The sequence below is a fragment of the Orussus abietinus genome, unplaced genomic scaffold (assembly GCF_000612105.2).
Source record: "Orussus abietinus isolate OABI.00-Male unplaced genomic scaffold, Oabi_2.0 scaffold6, whole genome shotgun sequence".
Classification (NCBI taxonomy): domain Eukaryota; kingdom Metazoa; phylum Arthropoda; class Insecta; order Hymenoptera; family Orussidae; genus Orussus; species Orussus abietinus.
This window is the reverse complement of record NW_019396002.1, coordinates 2,232,124-2,249,692: the sequence shown is the minus strand read 5'-3', so window position 1 is coordinate 2,249,692 and position 17,569 is coordinate 2,232,124.

The window sequence follows — 17,569 nt, the reverse complement described above, 5'->3', positions numbered from 1 at the left end:
AAAATAAAACTCGCCCTCCGGGTCCTCCTACTACGCCTCCTGACTCGACCACCTTCTCCTACTCCTCCTGCTCCTCCTCTGCCTTCCACGGCCCCGAGCGTAGAGCAAACAGCTGATCCGGCGAACCTCTGCCCGATGGACCCGATGACAGCCCCGATGACGGTCGCGACGGTCCCGAGAACGGCGAGCTGGACCCACTGTTTATGGCTCCACCGTTGATGGAAGATCTTCCTTCCTTCCCTCCTTCTCTCCAGTCCAAAATCAGACGTTAAAACAAGCGGCCATCCAGGGTTCCACCTCTGATCTCATCTTCGAAGGTATCTTGAATCATGACGAAGACCTCCAGTTCCGGGGACCAACACCGGGCGCTGATCACCCCAAATCCTCTTGGGTGGTTAATCGCACCAAGGTGCGATTGAGGGGCGGTTTCTGGATGCTAAGTACCAAGAACGAGGCAGGGGAAACACGTCCCTCTTCTGATGGTCCCAAGTTTCAGACGGCCACCAAAATGTCCCTAAGGGAGGTTTCGTCATGGACGGCTCCCCCTTATCGAGGTCTCCTTATCCTGGAGACTGATGTTGCGTAACTATGTCGAATCTTATAGATGCCTAATGTTCAGCGATGGTTTTGTCTATGGCCAGCCCATCCACTGAGTGGTTGACGATGGGGATGGAACTTCAAGTCTACCACCTCGAAGACGAGGTTCCTCAGGCTGGACGGTCACTGGTCGAGCTGGAGGGCCAAGTGGACGGGGCTTTACCTAGCACTTCCTCAGGGTGGACGTCGGTGTGCGGCGAGGGAGATGGACAGAGTCTGATTCCCGTTACGGAGCTGTCAGCCAGATCGGTCTGTCTATGATGAACTCGGTGCGCAGTGCGCGCACCCGGAATCCCTCCTCGCCTCTCATAGGGAGAGAGGAGAGACAGGGAGCGGAGGCTGCGAAGACCAACCCCACCACCGCCTTCACCACCGCCACCACCCCGATGTTCTCGGAGAGAGAAAGAACGAGAGAAAGTGAGAGAGAGGACGAGGCGGAGAAGGAGGGATCCGGACTGCAGAATCCTGCCTCGGTCCAGGTGGAAATAACTTCCCGACAGGACCTGGTCCCAGGTTGACTCGGTCCTGGGACTACGCTAGGACTCCACCAGGACCCCGATCTTGACCAACCCCTGACACCTGCTGCACCCTGACACGTCCACTGTCAGGAATAATCGCTTAACGCTGGAATGTCGCCAAAATTCTACTGACAATTAATTTAGAGCCTCAGGACAAAGGAAAGAAATAGAGATTATCTCGAAGATGATGATGACTATTCGTTTAATCATTAAGTACAGACTCGTAGTTTCATGGACCCAGTTAAACACGGCCATGTACCCCATCCTGTTTCCTGTAAATAATTTTCCTTAATACGATCTCCCTTTCATTAATTTCAATTGGTTAGTATCATGCTTAACCTTCATTTAAGGCGTTGTGAAAGGTCTTTTTTATGAAACTTTCCAAATCGGACTTACCGAATCGTTCCGAACTTTGAACTGTATTTCTGGAGGCTATAAGGGACTATTTTATATCTAATTATCGACTTTTGTGAAACTTCTTATAAACAATGAAACATCGTGGTTCCACTTGTTCACGATAATGAAACTACGTGTCTATTGTTAAGGATGAAGAGATAACCCATCATCCTCGACCGATATCAATGCAGGATTCTATCTTCGATATACTCTTTAATTTCATAATCCGGCAATTATGGGATTCATATTTCAGAGCCTTTTCGGAGTTTTTCGGAGGAAATCTCGACCGACGGTCTTTGACGTTTACGCAAATCGCGCGTCCCTCGCGACATCTTAGTGGATAAAGAGGCGGCGCTGATTAATGATCCAGCCGAAGGAAGGAGGGGCGATTCATCGATCATTTCCGCCGGGCGTATATTTAACTTCGTAGACCCTGAAGAGGCTATCTAGGATCGGAAGGACTCCTAGAGAAAACGTTTAGATCTGATTTCCGACACCTAGCCATGGTTGTCATTGGCGCGACTTCCTCGGCAAGAAGTCGAGCCGAGAGGCTGGAAGGATCGATGATCGATCGCTCGAGAGAGGGATAATTTATCGAGCTCGAGTCCTGCCGATGTGTGTTTCCACTTCTGTAAACTGCCGGCGGAGTTATTTATCGATCGTGTTCGACGCCGGAATCGGTCACGCTTGCGTGTCCGCAAATCGATCATAGATTTATATCGCCGTAGAGCGCTCGTATGACACGCATCAAAGTCCTGTAAATAACCATAAACGTTTAGAACTGCGGATTACGCTGACTTATAGTACCTATCAGCGGTTCTCTCTAACGTTATCAGCTAACTAATGAGTTAACAGAGTGATATTTTACTCCATCGAGTAAGTATATTAATTTTGAGGCCAATTAGGCTTGTTATTGAAAGGACGAGATGGGGAAATTTCCATAAGGTTTTCGGGAGAAAACACCCCTGGTTGGTCGAAGGTCCTGCGGGATGTCCTTCCAGGACCACGTGACTCGGTGGGAGGAGCAACCCCCTCCGGAGGTCAATCCACAAAATCGACGCTCGTCCTCCCCTGGAGGCTGAAGTCCCTCCCTAAGGATGTCAGGTATCCTCCTCTTCCTTGGCCATCGGATAAGGGATGCGATCTCGTCCGTCCTCCTTCTTGGTCCTTTCCTTGCCCTTCTATCTCCGCTCCAAAACTCCGGATCTACCCTCTTCAAATCCTTCAGATTTCCTCCTCAAGCAAGATCCTTCTCTGTCTCACCAGGACTCGCATTTCTTCCCTCGGAATATTTCTTTTACAACTAAATTCGAGCGCCTCCATCTTCTCTCTGTTTACCCCTGACCTACCCTAAAATCAGAGAGATCGATCGAAGAATTTTAGAATTTTTACAAATCTACCTTTTCTTAATTCTGAAAAAGAAAAAGAAGATGAAAGTAAAATCCTTCAGAATTGTCTCCTCAAGCAGGACTCTTCCCACCTCGCTTATCGAGCCGAATCTTATAATCCTTTATCTGAAATAAAGTCGAGCGCCTCCACCCGTTTTAATTCCACCCTAGTCTGACTTAACCTAAAATCAAGGGGAGTTAACCAGGAGATTATGACCTGGAAATTGTTTAATTGTTACGTAGGCACGTAGGGTAAATAAATAAAACTGTCTTCGCCGATCAGGGTAACAGAATCCTGCGGGTCTCCCTACCTTTCATCCCTCTCTCTTGGAGTTTCGAGTCCCTCCAAGGACTCGCCTTCCCCAAAGGCCCTGCAGGAGCTATATTACCTCGTTGGCTCCCACTTCCAGCACTTCCGGTGAGCAGACGAATAGCCGGCTCGGTGTCAACCCCTCGGATCGTGCCCCTGACCCCGAGATCAAACGACCCCCGACAAAGCCCGGCAAAGGGTGGCTCGTTAATAGATTCCCGACCCCGTCTTCCCACTGAATCGCTCGTTGATCTTTGAACAAGGATCCCCCGCGATCAATGGCCGGGCTCCATTGATTCTAAGTGATTGCCAAAGATCGAACGATAACATCGGCCCGAGGGGATGCTCTCTCGACCCCTTCAGAAGGGATTTCAGCGGAATTACTTTAAGCCGAAAAAATTCTTCCAATATAAATATCAATTCCATTTCATATTAATTAATTTTTATTTAATCCTTTGGAATAAAGATTTACTCTTTATCGTTACCTTAAACCGAGAAAATGCTTTACATGTAATAAATCCTCTTTTACGTTAATTTATATTAATTTGACCCTCTCAAAACAAAAAAAAAATTCATGAATAAAAAACGTACTCAGGAACATTCTCGCATTCATCGTTGCTCTAGACCGAAAAAATACTTCATAAATCCCATTTCATATTAATTCACATTAATACGATTCATCCGAACAAAAATTCATGAATGAAAAGTGTACTCAAGATCGATCTCGTACTCATCGTTATATTAACCCGAAAAGATGCTACGCATATAATAAAACTCAATTCGTATTGATAAATGTAAAATTCGATCCTTTGGAAAAAAAATGAATTATTAAAAAGTTTACTCAGGTCCGTCATACGACCTCGTGCTCATCGATGAGAATTATCCGAGCCGATGACTCGATGCATCGGGGGATCATCTTGAGGATCCATCGCGTCGATCGATCGACTCTCAAAGGGGATCGATGACGATCTGGATGACCCCGGAGAGCGGGAGGAGGCAATGGATCCAGTACTCGAGATCCTGGATCCTTGATCGGGTTTCGGGGATCCTCGGGAGCCGAGGGATCGGCTCCCAAAGGGCACTCCCGGGATCTCTCGATCGGGGATCGCGATAGCCGATCGGGATCGATCTTCCAGAACGGAGCAGATGCTCCCTCTCTCTCTCCTGCGCGTGTCATCTCGGAGGCTGCGCCGCTCCTGAACCTATCGGATGTCCTTATCCCGTGATCCTAGCACGCGATCCACGATACCATCGGCCCTCCTCGATCATCCTATCGCCGGGCTATGCGATCGGGATCGGAGATCCTAATTGGTCCTGTAAGCGGGAGGCTGGGATTCAGGATTTCTTCGATCTCCCTTGACCTCGCTCCCTCCCGAAAACTATCTCCCCGTATATAACAAAATTCCATCTGATTAATAACTAATGAATTTCTTATAGAAATTCCCCTTTAAATTCTCATATTCCTCAATCTCGAGAAATCTGAGTTAAGCACATTTAATTCCAGGATTAAATTCTAAAATTAATCCCTCAATCCGTTAATATTAATTCCAGGATCTCGATTACGCGGTTGATTAACACTAATTCCACGATATTAATTCATAAATAGTATTTTAATATTACCCTCCTAAGTCCTTAATCCTCTTCGACTTTCCCGATGTGAGATCTCTGTAGAAGAGGTCGAGATATCGTTCTCGGTACTTTCGAATATTTTATTAACACTCCTCCTTTTTTATTATACCGAGGATTCCCTTTTCCTAAATGGGGATAAACGGTATCCTGAGTGTCTCTTTTATTTCTTCACGATGTCGATTTCCCTTGGTTTTACTGGCTTCGCTCACGGGGCTTAGAATGTTAATGCAAAAGCGCTGTCCTCCCTCTTGTTACTCTCTTTTCCCGTGCAATAAAAAGCTCGTAAAGGTGCCGAACCGAGCCGTGTTAATCGCGGCGGATTCGGTGTTAAAAGTAACACTCTTCCTGGCCGACTCGTCATAAAAATGTCGCCATATTCGGGGAGTACCACTCATTTTCCCGGTCTACCGATCGAGGATCCATGAATCATCCTTCGGATCCTTTCCAGGACGTGAATCATTTAAGATCTCTCCTCAGCTTCCTCCTTTTCGCCGTTAGGAAAATCAATCACCCTCTCAGGGGATTTCTTCTCATCTCTGATCGTGGACCACCGTGTCCTCGGAACACTCGAAATTCCTGAAAAAGGAGAGAAAGAATAAATAAATGTCCTCGTCGCGCAGGAATCCCGGGATGAATATTCATATACGGAGGGGACATCGCCGAGATGGACATTAATCGCGTAAACGCGGTTGTCGGTTGTCGAGTATTGGTAGACGGGGCCTCGATCGACGATTTACGGATCTATAGATCTCCCAAGGATTCCTGACCTCCTCCATTGGCACTCATTATGGATCCTCCGAGGTGGAAGACACTCTTCCGTGGAAAAGAAACGCTACCCAGGAGGTCGCGTTTCTTTTCCAATTAAACGATCCTCGCTTATTAGGAAGGGACACGTGTAGATCCCTGGATCCTTGTAGATCCTGGGTATCCATTCACTCGCTATGGACCGTAATGACAGAGATCTAGAGACGACTTCCTGGTGAAAGAAACCAAAAAGAATGACTTTCCTCTAGTCGATGCCGACTTCGAAATTATCATCTAGATCACTCTGGATCATCACGCGTTATCAGACGTTAGCGGTCAAGGATCGATAACGGGGTCATCGGCGATGTAGTCCTGGCGAGCAATTGATCAAATCGAACGATGGGAGTAAATCGAAGGAAGTGATTTTTTTCCAGTCAATGCTGATGATTTCAGGTTTCATTTCTAGATCATTCTCAGAGTTGGATCATTGTGCGTGCCAGGTGGTATCGATAGGGCAAAAGTTGAAAATCGTGTCGCGAGGTACGAGGTCCTGGAATTCGATTAGTGAAGTCGATCGGTGGGAGAAAATCGAAAATCTCAATCTCCAATGGTGATCTTCAGATTTCGGCAAAAAATCAGATCATCGATCGTCGATCGGAGTGTGGCAATCGATCGGCGTTTCCGCGAACTCTTTCGAGACAGTAAAAACGCTCAACTGTGGAAATCGATAATAGTCGACGGTGCGTATTAGTGATCGATGCGATCGACTTCCTTCGACCGATTGAGACGTCGACCCTGGGGATAAAAAAGGACACAAAGAAAATCCTCCGATCGCTCTCACGGAAGAGAAACGTAAAGTAGATCACTCCTCCCGGAAATAAGTATGTCGGTAATAGCCTCTGCGTTTCCGTTATATCTTCAACAATTTTCTGAATCTCACATTTCGCCTATTTATACACGCGATATTTTCTTATCACTCTTCCCTACGATTTCAATTACCGATATCGATTAAATTAACCGTGAACACGAGTCGAATACATTATTTGAAGAAACTTTGACGGAAAATCAAAAACATTTAATTATATACTGCGAGCGAAAACGTAACAAGCCTTTAAAAAAACAGAAAAAAAAACGCAAATCAGAGAGACTGACATACATCCGTAGTAGCATATAATAATTTCTAAATATTTCTTTGTAATCTTTGTTAAATATCACAAGCGGCAGATTCTTTAAGATTTCTTGTAGATTTCATTCGAAGATATTTGAAATATTCGTTAAAAATCTCAATGACATATTTAGGTTCAATAATTTATAAACATATAGAGAAATTATATTTTNAAAAATATTATGAAAACACATGGAGCTAATATCATATAAATATTATAGAGATAACATTCTAAAGTAAACGTTTTGCAAATATTTCAAATGTCTGCTAAATATTAACAAAATGTACGATATTCGTTAACTATATAGAAAATATAGGACAAATATTTTGCGCTACTAGGGATTATTTAGGGTAACGTAAAAAGTGAACGGTGTGTCAGTGAATGATATAATCAATAATTCATTAATTCTTCAGATGCCAATCATTCCTTCTTTCGAGATTTTCCATTCTCCGATTCAAAACGTAAAGCTTAACCCGAGGAGCGGAATTCCGCGGGACCGCCCCGTCTGAATCGAGATGATAAAATGGTACGAATTTCATTTAGAGATTCCCTGGACGGGAATTCTTCGTCCCGCGGGCAAGATATCCCCGATAAAAATGTCGATCCAAGAGGGAAGCCTGGCGATCCGAGCGATCCCCTCGCGGGGAAATATCCAAAGTTATGAGAGCAGCGGTGGTCCAGGTGGCCCGGAGGCTGAGAGTCCGTGCTACGCAAGGAATGCTTTAATAATGCATTCCTGGAGAACGAATTTTCATAGTTAGTCGGCGGAGCTCGTCTGCAGGGTGTCTCGTTGAGCCTCCCGGAATACCTCCGGATACCGGAACCTCGAGGAGGCCGACGAAAGAAGAAAAAAAAAAGGACGACCCCTCTCGGAAATGAAAGATTTTCCCGAAGCGTTACAAGTATAAATATTTTATCTACTCCGTGAGAGCTCTTATCAAGATCTTTTTATTATTTATGTACACGAAGGCACTTATCAACCCCACGAGGACGAATCTTTCCGAGGACCTGGGAGCCCGATTTGAAGTGATTTAATGAACGTCATAAGCGAGGGTCCTCGCGCGCTGAAGAGCGCACCTCTCGACGAGTCCGCGCGCAAACGAGAGGAGCCTCAAAGAGAGCGGCACTCCGGGTCTTCGGCATCGAAGGCATCCTCGACCTCGAGAGTCGAAGAGGTCCACTTAACACGATTCCGTCGTTAGGCGATCGCGCGGAAACCCGCCCACGCGGATCCGAGCCCGAAGAGTCGACAAGTTGTCGACAAACCGCGGAGGCGGCGTTGCGCGGGAGCTGGAAGGGGCAGAAGGCGGCTAAAAAAGGAGTCTGGAGTAAGAGAGAGAAGGGAAGATAGAGAATGAGGGAGAGAGAAGGGAGGGAAAAAAAAGAAGCGAATCCGCGACGAGGGGCCCGAGATGAAGCCGCGTCCGAGCGGCGCGAAGGCTCGGGCATCTCTGAAGTGGACATCCGATTTGCATACCCGACGAGGTGGGAGCCAGGACCTTATTGGTCGGTCGGCTCGCTCATAACCAATCGATTCGCTCGTTTGTTCCGAAGACTCGGCCTCTCGTCCTGGCCGGACGAAGAGGAGACGCCGGAGGTCGCCTTTCGCCGATGGAAGGACGGGAGGCCCGACCGACGTTTTCTCAGGGATTAATCGTCAAGGAGTGCTCGATTTCGCTTTTGCTTTCGAACTATCCTTGATAAATACCTACTGAAAAGAGAACTCCATTCCTCTTTACGGAAGAAATTGTCCTGCGAGAGTTTTTAAGGAAATATCCTCTTGAGCGGCGGGCCGAAGGGTCTGGTTGACGTTTCTTCACGTGTGGTATTTCTGGAACTATATTAAAGGATTCCTCCTGCAGCTTCTAGGGATATCCTGATGTGTAAGTCGAGACATCGTGCTCTGTGAAATAAAAGGATGCGCTTTTAATATCGAATATTTGAAATTTCGCGGTTACGGCGCGCAAGTGAACTCGGGGACGAAGAAGAGAGCCTCCTCGTTGTCCAGTTCATTCCTGGAGAGTCCTTGCCAAGGACTTCCGGCGGGAATTAGTCCTGGGAATTAATGCGAAGCTTTGAGGACCGAGGTCCTTAGATGTAGGGGAGAAATTCCCGTGGGATTGAGTAAGGGATGCTAACATGGGCGCGCTCGCCCTGTTATTAGGCATTATATCGCGAAGAGGAGGGAAGAAAAGGGTGAAAAAAATCGGAGGAAACAGTGGGACCCACACAGATGTCGCCGACACGCCCTGGGTCCTTTCACGGGCCCGACCGACGTTTCAATAAATGTCCGAAAATAAATGGGACAGCGCGGCGTCGCGCGAGGTCCTCTGAACGGCGAATAACGATCGCATAATAATTCCTCCCCATGAATTCAATTGGATCGAGGGGAGTTTATGCACCCCCGAATATCCAGGCTCGCCGGACCGTATAATTAATCCCGCGATCCTCGTCAACTCCAGGGAGCCTGAATGGGCCTCCTTAGGAAGGAAGTAGTAAGGAAATCTCCGGCCTCCTTGCCCTCGAGGTTCTTGCATTGTTCAATCGTCCTCATTCCCCTTTTTACTCCCTTAATCCGTTCGATAATCGCCTCTCAAACTTTACCTTGCAGAGGCGTCAGCGAAAGGCGCGCCTGATTCTCGCGCCAAGTACGTATACACCAACTTACTTCCACCCGCGGGCACGCGACGGAGTTTCTTTACGGACAAAATTGAAAAATTGAAAAGATATTCCAAGAAACAATTCTATAGAATTCTGAATTCTGCCTCCATTGTGTAGGTTTACCTAACTAAACCCGATAGAACGCATCGTTTTTACGGAAAATAATGGAAGAAAACATCGAAAATATAAGAAATGCCCCCTATAGCTGACTGAGTCGCGCACCAAATGCATGCACCACTGCGCGCGGACGGTACTCGAGGGAGTTTCTTTACGGAAAGAAGGAGGAAAACGTGGAAAATATTCGAAGAAACGTCGCTATAGGTTTCAAGGGTGCGGAATGAGGTTCCTTTGACCGTTTCGCAAAGTCCCAGCCCAAAGAGTTCCCGCCGTGGAAAAAGGACCCGGTATTGAGGAGGACGTCGCGTCGCGGCGTCCCTTCGTTCGGAAAATCGCCCAGTCCCCTTGATTTTCGAGAGATTTCGGATTTTTTGTCGGCTCCTCCATCCCGAGGGATTGTTTCCGGGCATTTCTGGAGATATCCGTTTCACCGATCGCACGCGATCGGGCGAGAGAGGCGAAGCGAGAGCAGTGAAAAGCCACTTGTTGGGGTGCGTCCGAGCGTGTAGCGATTCGCTCGCTAAAGAGCAGCCCGGCTCGCGTAATCCGCTTTCGGGGATGCCGTTAAGAGCGCCGCTTCTTGTGTTCGATATTCCACCCCTCGAGATACATCCCAACCCCTCTCCTTGGTTATTGTTGCTCCTCGTGCGCGCAAGGACGCCATTTACCTGTTCCAGAGCGTCCTGGCTGGTCCCGAATCGTCCTACCTGTCTGGTCCTCCTTCAGCTTCTGTGCATCCTGCAGAAATTGTCCTCCCACCCCCTCGGCACCTCCACCCTCGAAATCCTACGGCGGACGCAAACCCAAAGTACCTCCATAAGAGGATCTTCCTGGATTTCCCTCTCCTCCTGCCTGGCTTTTCCTGTCTCTTCCTGCTTTTTCCCTCGAGCCTTCCCGACATCCATCTTCCATTGTGTTCACGCTGAAGAGCGACCGTTTAACGTCCTGGTATACCGACTGCTCGCTGCATCCCTCCACCTATTTTGCGCCCATCTTGGCTGCAGATAAGTGCAGCTCGAACGCACCTTCGACTGCTTTATCCTCCGTAATTGGCCCTTTTGATCCTCGGACCAGGACCCGGTGCAGGAGATGAGCTCCTTCGGGACTCCCTCGAGAACAGGGGATGTCTTCGCTGGGATGCTCTCTTGTTTTTTTCAATTCTTTTTCTTTCTTCACTTTTTGGGGATCCTTTACTATGTCATAACTGCGGAAGGAGAGGAGATCGAATCTGGCGGCACTTTGTGGACGAAAGTAGACGATATGGTTTCCTGAAGACCATTAAGTTCTCTTCACAGCTGCCCAAGTGACGTCGATCGGTCATTCCTGTCCACCATGATGAAGACTACCGTTCGTTACGGGATTCTCGTCGAAGGCGCAAGAATGGCACCTGCGAGAGGTGCTCGTCGTCGAGGTGTCCACCGTGCTCAAGTTGCAGCGGGGAAAGGAGATGCTAAAGACCTCCGAAGGAGGAAAATTAGGATGCAGTAATGTTTCTAATTCCGAAGCCATTTTCCATTTTTTGACCTCGAGTTTCAGACCGAGGATATCGTAGAAAATCGATATTGACGGCTAGGGGAAGAAGCTGAAGAGGATCCTGACGAGTGCACCAATTCTAGCAAGGAAAAAGGTACTGGAAACCCGCGAAGAAGGAAACTTAAGCTGAAGTGAAATTCTCAGTTCCTGCTTCATTTTCGATTTTTCCTACTGTAGTTTCAAGGCAAGAATGTCTAAGGAAATCGACCTTAACGGCCAGGTGAAGAAGCTGAAGAGGACCCCGAAGACCTCACCCGCGTTCTCCACGCGTGCCGGACACGCGCGATTAGGATCTTCGCGCTTAAGAGGAGCCTCGAGGGTCCTTGAAGGATCCCCGGATCCTCGAAGAGCCGCGCTTATCCCCTCTCCAGAATACTTGAGCTCGTATCGCGGTATCCCTTACACTTCTGCGTTGTCACCACGTAATGCTAAGTGAAAATTAAAAGAAAATAAAAAAAAAATTAAAAGAATTGAAAAGATCCGACAATCAGGAAATGAAAGAAAAAGAGCGATTGCAAAATCGAGAGAAATCGCGGTCGAAAGTGCCCGGGAAGGAGTCCTTCCCTCGGGAGCGGACGCGTTCCTGGGCTAATCAATGGCGGCTCCTCCTTTGCCGGGGTCTATTAACGGTGCTTTTATCGTCCCCGGGCCCCGAAACGATTACGAAATCACGAGGTCCACGGCGGAAGGCGAGGAAGCCGCCGACGAGGACCGGCGACGAGGCCCCCTTGATTTATCGCCCGTAAACGCTCGCAATTAACTCAAGAACGGGCGTTCGTTAATAAAGCCCGGAGTGCGAGCGACGTTGGGCATTAATTAATTTCCCCGCGTGATTTCCTCGAGGCGACTCAGCCAAATGACCAAAATCCGAAAGTCCCCAAGTAGGTCCTTCAAACACTGGAAAATGGATTGCTCCACAAGGATTCTGACAAGAAACATACAATAAAAAATGATTATCAATTAAACAGTGAGTTATGAACATTGCAGTGAGCAGTAAATTCCAATGCGAGAATTGCTGACAACTGTTAAACTCATTGCGACTATTATTCTCAATAGAAAATATATATATACAAATAGTATATACTTGACCAAGTGTTTGAAAATTGAGGTTTTTGCGATTTAAACCGTCTAATCGATCCTCAGAAAACGGATATAAATGTATATTTAGATTTGAAATGAGATTAATTTCAATAAATTTCTGTCTCAAGTCCTCATTTTATTATTTAAATATGAATGTGCCTTCGTGAGGTATAAATGTATATTCGACTCGGGTTGCAGTCCACTGTAAAGGATATTGCGATAATTATCGTCGATAATGAAATTCATTATGGATATTGGCGTTGTAAAATGGGCTATGGAAATAATTATCAATAATAAATGGTATTACAGCTCGAATCCGTTCCCAGGAATGATTTGGAACGGCCGAGAAGTCGGAGACCTGAATGCGCGCACGAGCTCGCTCGTCGGTAACGCAGGTCCCTACAGGAGGGATCGACGAGCAGGATCGATCGATCTCCAGCGAAAGATCCATCGACCGACCCGCGGTGCCGATCGACCGACGGGACCACCTCGGGTCGCCGGGGCCCGAGCTAGATAGGGCCCCTCACGGGCCGGCGTCGCGACGCTGGGGCCCGATCGGTCCCCACCGGCGCCGGTATCGGCGATATCGACGTCTCCCGATAAAAGCCGCGTCATCGTATTTAATAATCGTACAATGACCGCGACCGACTCGCGAGATAGGCGATCGCCGATCCGGGCGGCATCCCGTCTCGATGCGCGTATAATAACGCAATTAACACTTCTTTGTGGGCTCGCGTGCGTGTCCCAGACCATCCTGGAATCCCAAGAATCCGCCCACGAGCCGATCTCTCCCGTGGGAGGATCCTGAGAGACCGGGATCGATGGATCGGCCATCGCCAAGCGCACGCGATCGACTTTCGCCATTTTTTTTCGGGCCCCCCTCCCGAAGTTCAACCGTAACGAAAAATCGTATCGATATTAGCCGCTCATCCTTTAGGCAACGATATTTATTTCGTGGGTATTCAGAAAGCGAGGGTCGGTTCAAAAAATTCTGAAGAGGTTGGGTGCGAGGTTCGATGGCGGGAAGCTGGCGAGCGGTTGAGATCTGCCATTTTTTTTTACCTCTTTTTCCCGGTGTTTGTCGATCGCGAAAAATTGTTTCAATAGTAGGAGGTCTTTTCTTGAGAGGAAGTATTTTTTTAAGGGGGATCCGATTAGAGCGAATTATTTGAAAAAATTACGAAGAGGCTCGGTGCGAGCCTCGGCGACAAGAAGCTGGCGCACGCGATCGTCCTCGTCGCGTCAAGGCCCTAACCGGTCGAGCCGGACCGACGTGTGCTACTCGTCGCCCCGATTAACGTTTTGTTTATACCACTCGATTAGAGGCTAATCGATCCTAAGGCAAGACGAGGCATAATATAGAGCCGAGCCGAATAGTAAATACTCATTTGTGCCTGCGGACCGGACTTTCCGCCAACCGGCTGGCTCGGCTCGTTATCGTTACCCACGTAAGACGAAGGTCCCCGCAAAGCCCACCCTGGGGGACCCACCTAGAAAGGATTCGTTACATTAATTCCTATCCCGAGGGTTTCGCACAAAATTTACGGACTGCCGTCTCCGTGACGTCCGAATTACCCGGCTCATCTAAAAGACGATTAACCGAATTTCTGCAAAAACGTTAATACATAATTAAAACAAGAATGTGAAATTTTCTCGAAATTTTCAGAAGACAAGATTTTAAGAGGAGCGAGAGGAGAGGTCTTAAGAGCTTTCCTTCGGGCCTGGTCCTGGAAATCTGGGAAATCGACAGGATACAGTAACCCGGAGGGACGTCTCCCATTGTTTCGTCCTGTGGGAACCGATCTCCCGAGATACTTCGCGGGGCCCAGGATCTCTTGAATGAAACCGATCCTCTTGTTCTCGCTCAGGGCCCGACAAGCCCATTCAGGTCTTCCGTCTTCCGTTTCGATTTTTTCCTAAGTAGCTTTATCCTTCCAGCGGGCCTGAACGGTCCCCGAATCCGGGGCCCGACGATACCGATCCTCCTTGAGTCCCTCCTTTCATCCTCGGCGATTAATTCGAACTTCTTTCTGAAGTATCTCGGTCTCCAATTAATCGCACAAAATCCGGGATCCTCTTTTTTCCGCCGTCTTGCGGAGACTGTTTTCCCGCGGGAGCCCATCTAGGGCCCCATTAATTCCGGGAGAAAAGGGCCCCGTTAAATTCCGCTCGGATGCTACAAGGATGCATCCTTCGCCGAGCGTATGGTCCCGACTTAATGATCCGACGCGTCGACCACGTGACTCTCCTCCAGGATTTTCCACCTGAAAATAAAAACTGGAAAAGATGAAGCCAACTCCTGGAGGAAGGAATTCCCCCCAGGAATTTTTTATGACATCCTGGATTGGGTCCTTCACGAGGACCCAAACCACCTGTTCGAAGACGCCTATCTTTACGAGCTCGCGCCGTCAAATCCGAGCTTGGACGGGTCGATAAGGCGCCCGAGATTCCGGATTTAGACGGCAGGGCCCAAAATCCGGGCCCGACGAGGCTCCGTTTACTCAGGACACAGGCCCGAGGTCCGAAAAGGATTTCCGTCGACTTTATGGCGCTTATATTCCTACGTTTACACCCAGGTTCGGTTCCTCATCCGCGGGTTTCCCTCCCAGGGTTCTGGGAAATAAGGCCCCGAGATTCCTGGGCCCACCGAGCGGTCCCAGAATTTCGAAGACTACACAACCACCCTTCGCGTTCTCGAAGCGCAAGAATTCGTCCAAACAGTACCTCTTCACTTCCTAGTTTCATTTTTGGGTCCAGAAGCCTGGCGAGTGGGCCCAAAAAGTTACGTTTCATTTTATACCGTTTTAAAGGAAACTAAAAATTCCAGGTCGGGGTGGCCTGGTGGCGATCGAGGTTCATAAGGCCCCAGCGCCTTTGGCAACGGTCCTGGGCCCGTCCATCGGGTTCGGAACGAAGTTGGGCCCGCGTCGCTTCTGGAGAATCTGGGCCCGTCTCGTCTCGTCTCGTCTCGTCCGGTTCGGTCTCGTCTCGGCAGGGCGAGAGGAGCCGGGTTCGTAATTAACAATCCATTTTGTATTCGGCTCACCTGATCGCAACGTGTGCGGTCCAGTGACGTCATAATTCGGGGCTCCTTCGAGGCGTACCGCCCCCTTAATGCGGGCCCCGACACCTCGGCTTGCAATCCACCACGCACTTCCTCCTCTCCTTCGCCGGCGGGCCCCGGGCCGGGGTCCGTGAGCGGGACGAGGAGGCCCGATGTCGGAGAGGCGGGGTGGGAGAGAGACGGGCCCAAAGCGGGGGCCGGCGCGCAGCTCCGAGGCAGCCGAGGGGGATATAATGGCTCGGCTGGACTTCACACGATGCCGACGGTACCAGCCTCCGAAGATGATACAGACCTCAGCTACACGGGATCTCCGATCGCGGGGCCCGAGGTAGCATTAGGGGCCCACCTCTGCCTTAACCTCTCCTTTCCGAAGACTTTAGCCCGGTGCCCTCCTCTTCTTCCGCCCTGGCGGTCCTCCCGGGCCCAAACCAAAGAGGCTCACCGAAGTCCGCGATCAGCAAGAATTTCGTTCCACCTATAAGAGCCTCATCTTCTGATTTTGGGCCTTATATCTCCACGGAAGGAATTAATCCCCGAATGTCCACGTTTCTCTTGGATCTGTATCAGTCGATATTAATTTCGAGTCGATAGCGCAAGCCACGGGATCGACGTCCAAGCGTGGGGCCCAGGGGCATCACAAGGCCCAAAAGTTCCTCGGTGGGCCTGGGAGCCGCTGGTTTTGTGCCGGGCCCCTGTCAGGCCTCGGGGGCCTTATTTCGGGACCGTACCGAATCAGGCACGACAATCGCCCTAATATCCACACGAATAGGTGCCCGAGAAAAAGACAGAGGGCCCAGAAAGGGCCCGGGGCCCGCTCAAAGAGGCGGGATGAGTTAGAGATCTCTTCATAAATGTGAAATCCATGCCCGAAGTCCGCCCCGCTCCTGGCACAATGTCCACCGCCCCGCTCGGGCCCATTGTATGTACCCGGGGCGCCATTAGTGGAAATTTTTACGCTACCATTGCTGGGCCCGTTGGGCCTTTTTTCGCCGGATTCAGGTGAGAATGAGAATCGTTTAGCTGAGGCAGTCCGGCTGGCTCATCGTTGGCCCTCGGCTCACAAAGACCGCCGAATGACGTGTCGTTATGGTGTTTGCGATGCCGTTTAATTGCTTGCTCCTTTTGCCTCCATTTTTTGCACCCGCTCTCACGACCGAGTGGGACATCCTTCTGAATCGAGTCCTGCGATGCGCGACAAAAAAAACCCGAGGACATCCCTTTTTACCCGACCCGAAAACGCTTCGGTAAATCGGGACGATTCTCCCTTCGCGCTTACATTTTCACTTTCTTCCTCGATTTTCACATCTTCGAAACTGCTTTAACCCCACAGAAAGTCCTTACAAAACTCGCAAAAGCCAATCTAACCTCCAATACACCCACCAAACACGGTTACGTAACAATAACATAACGTGTGTGACATTCAATGTAACATACATAAAACATAAGTAAGATTTGTATTACTATTTCCTCCGCAGCTGTATAACCCTGTCATTAGACGAATAATGTAATGTATACATAACATATCGGTAACATGTTATATGTTATGTTAATATTATATAACCGCAATGCTTACGAGTTTGTAACAATGTTACCGAACGATAATAATTCGACGGTATATGACATTAATGTATCTTTTGAATAAGATTCGTTATATGTCATGTTGTTCCAGTGTTATGTAACTGTAAGATAGTGTGTTTGGGGGGAAGCGAGCCTTATCGGAAGCTGAACACACCTCGTCCAGTGAATGGACTCGCCGGAAGACTTTCCCTGCAACTTCGGCACGCAGAGAACATCTAACAAAAGCAAAACAAAGGCAAAACCGAGAACTAAACAAACAAGGCGAGCCGCTATTGCTAGGATTAACACCGCTTTTCGAAACTCGAAGGGACGACGCCTCGTTTGTTGGCCGTCCGGGTAGACTCTTCCGGGCGAGTCCACTATTTCCCGGGCGAGTCTACTGTTCAGTCGGGTGTTTTCCTTCGTTGGGGAGGGAGCTCGGAGAGTTTGCGCTCGGGTTTTCGCCCGACAAGGTCGGAAGGACCCACGGAAGGTGTTCCAGAGGGGCAGGGAGAGTCTGGGAGTCTCGGGGGATCAGGTGGAAGGAAGATGGCTCGGGTGCCGCGGTACCAGGGCGTAATAACAGACTGGTCCGCGACCAGGCCTAGCTGATGACTTCATTGAACTCGGCCGGGAGCCTTCGGGCAGGACCTCCCTGAAACCGCTTCAAATTATAACGCCGAGCCGCTCGTCCTCTCTGCGCCTTCCCGATGGTCCTGGACTGGTCCCGAACACTTGAACGCTGCGGACAGACGACGTGGAGAAACACTTTATTCGACAATAATTAGCATAATCAATTAATAAAATGG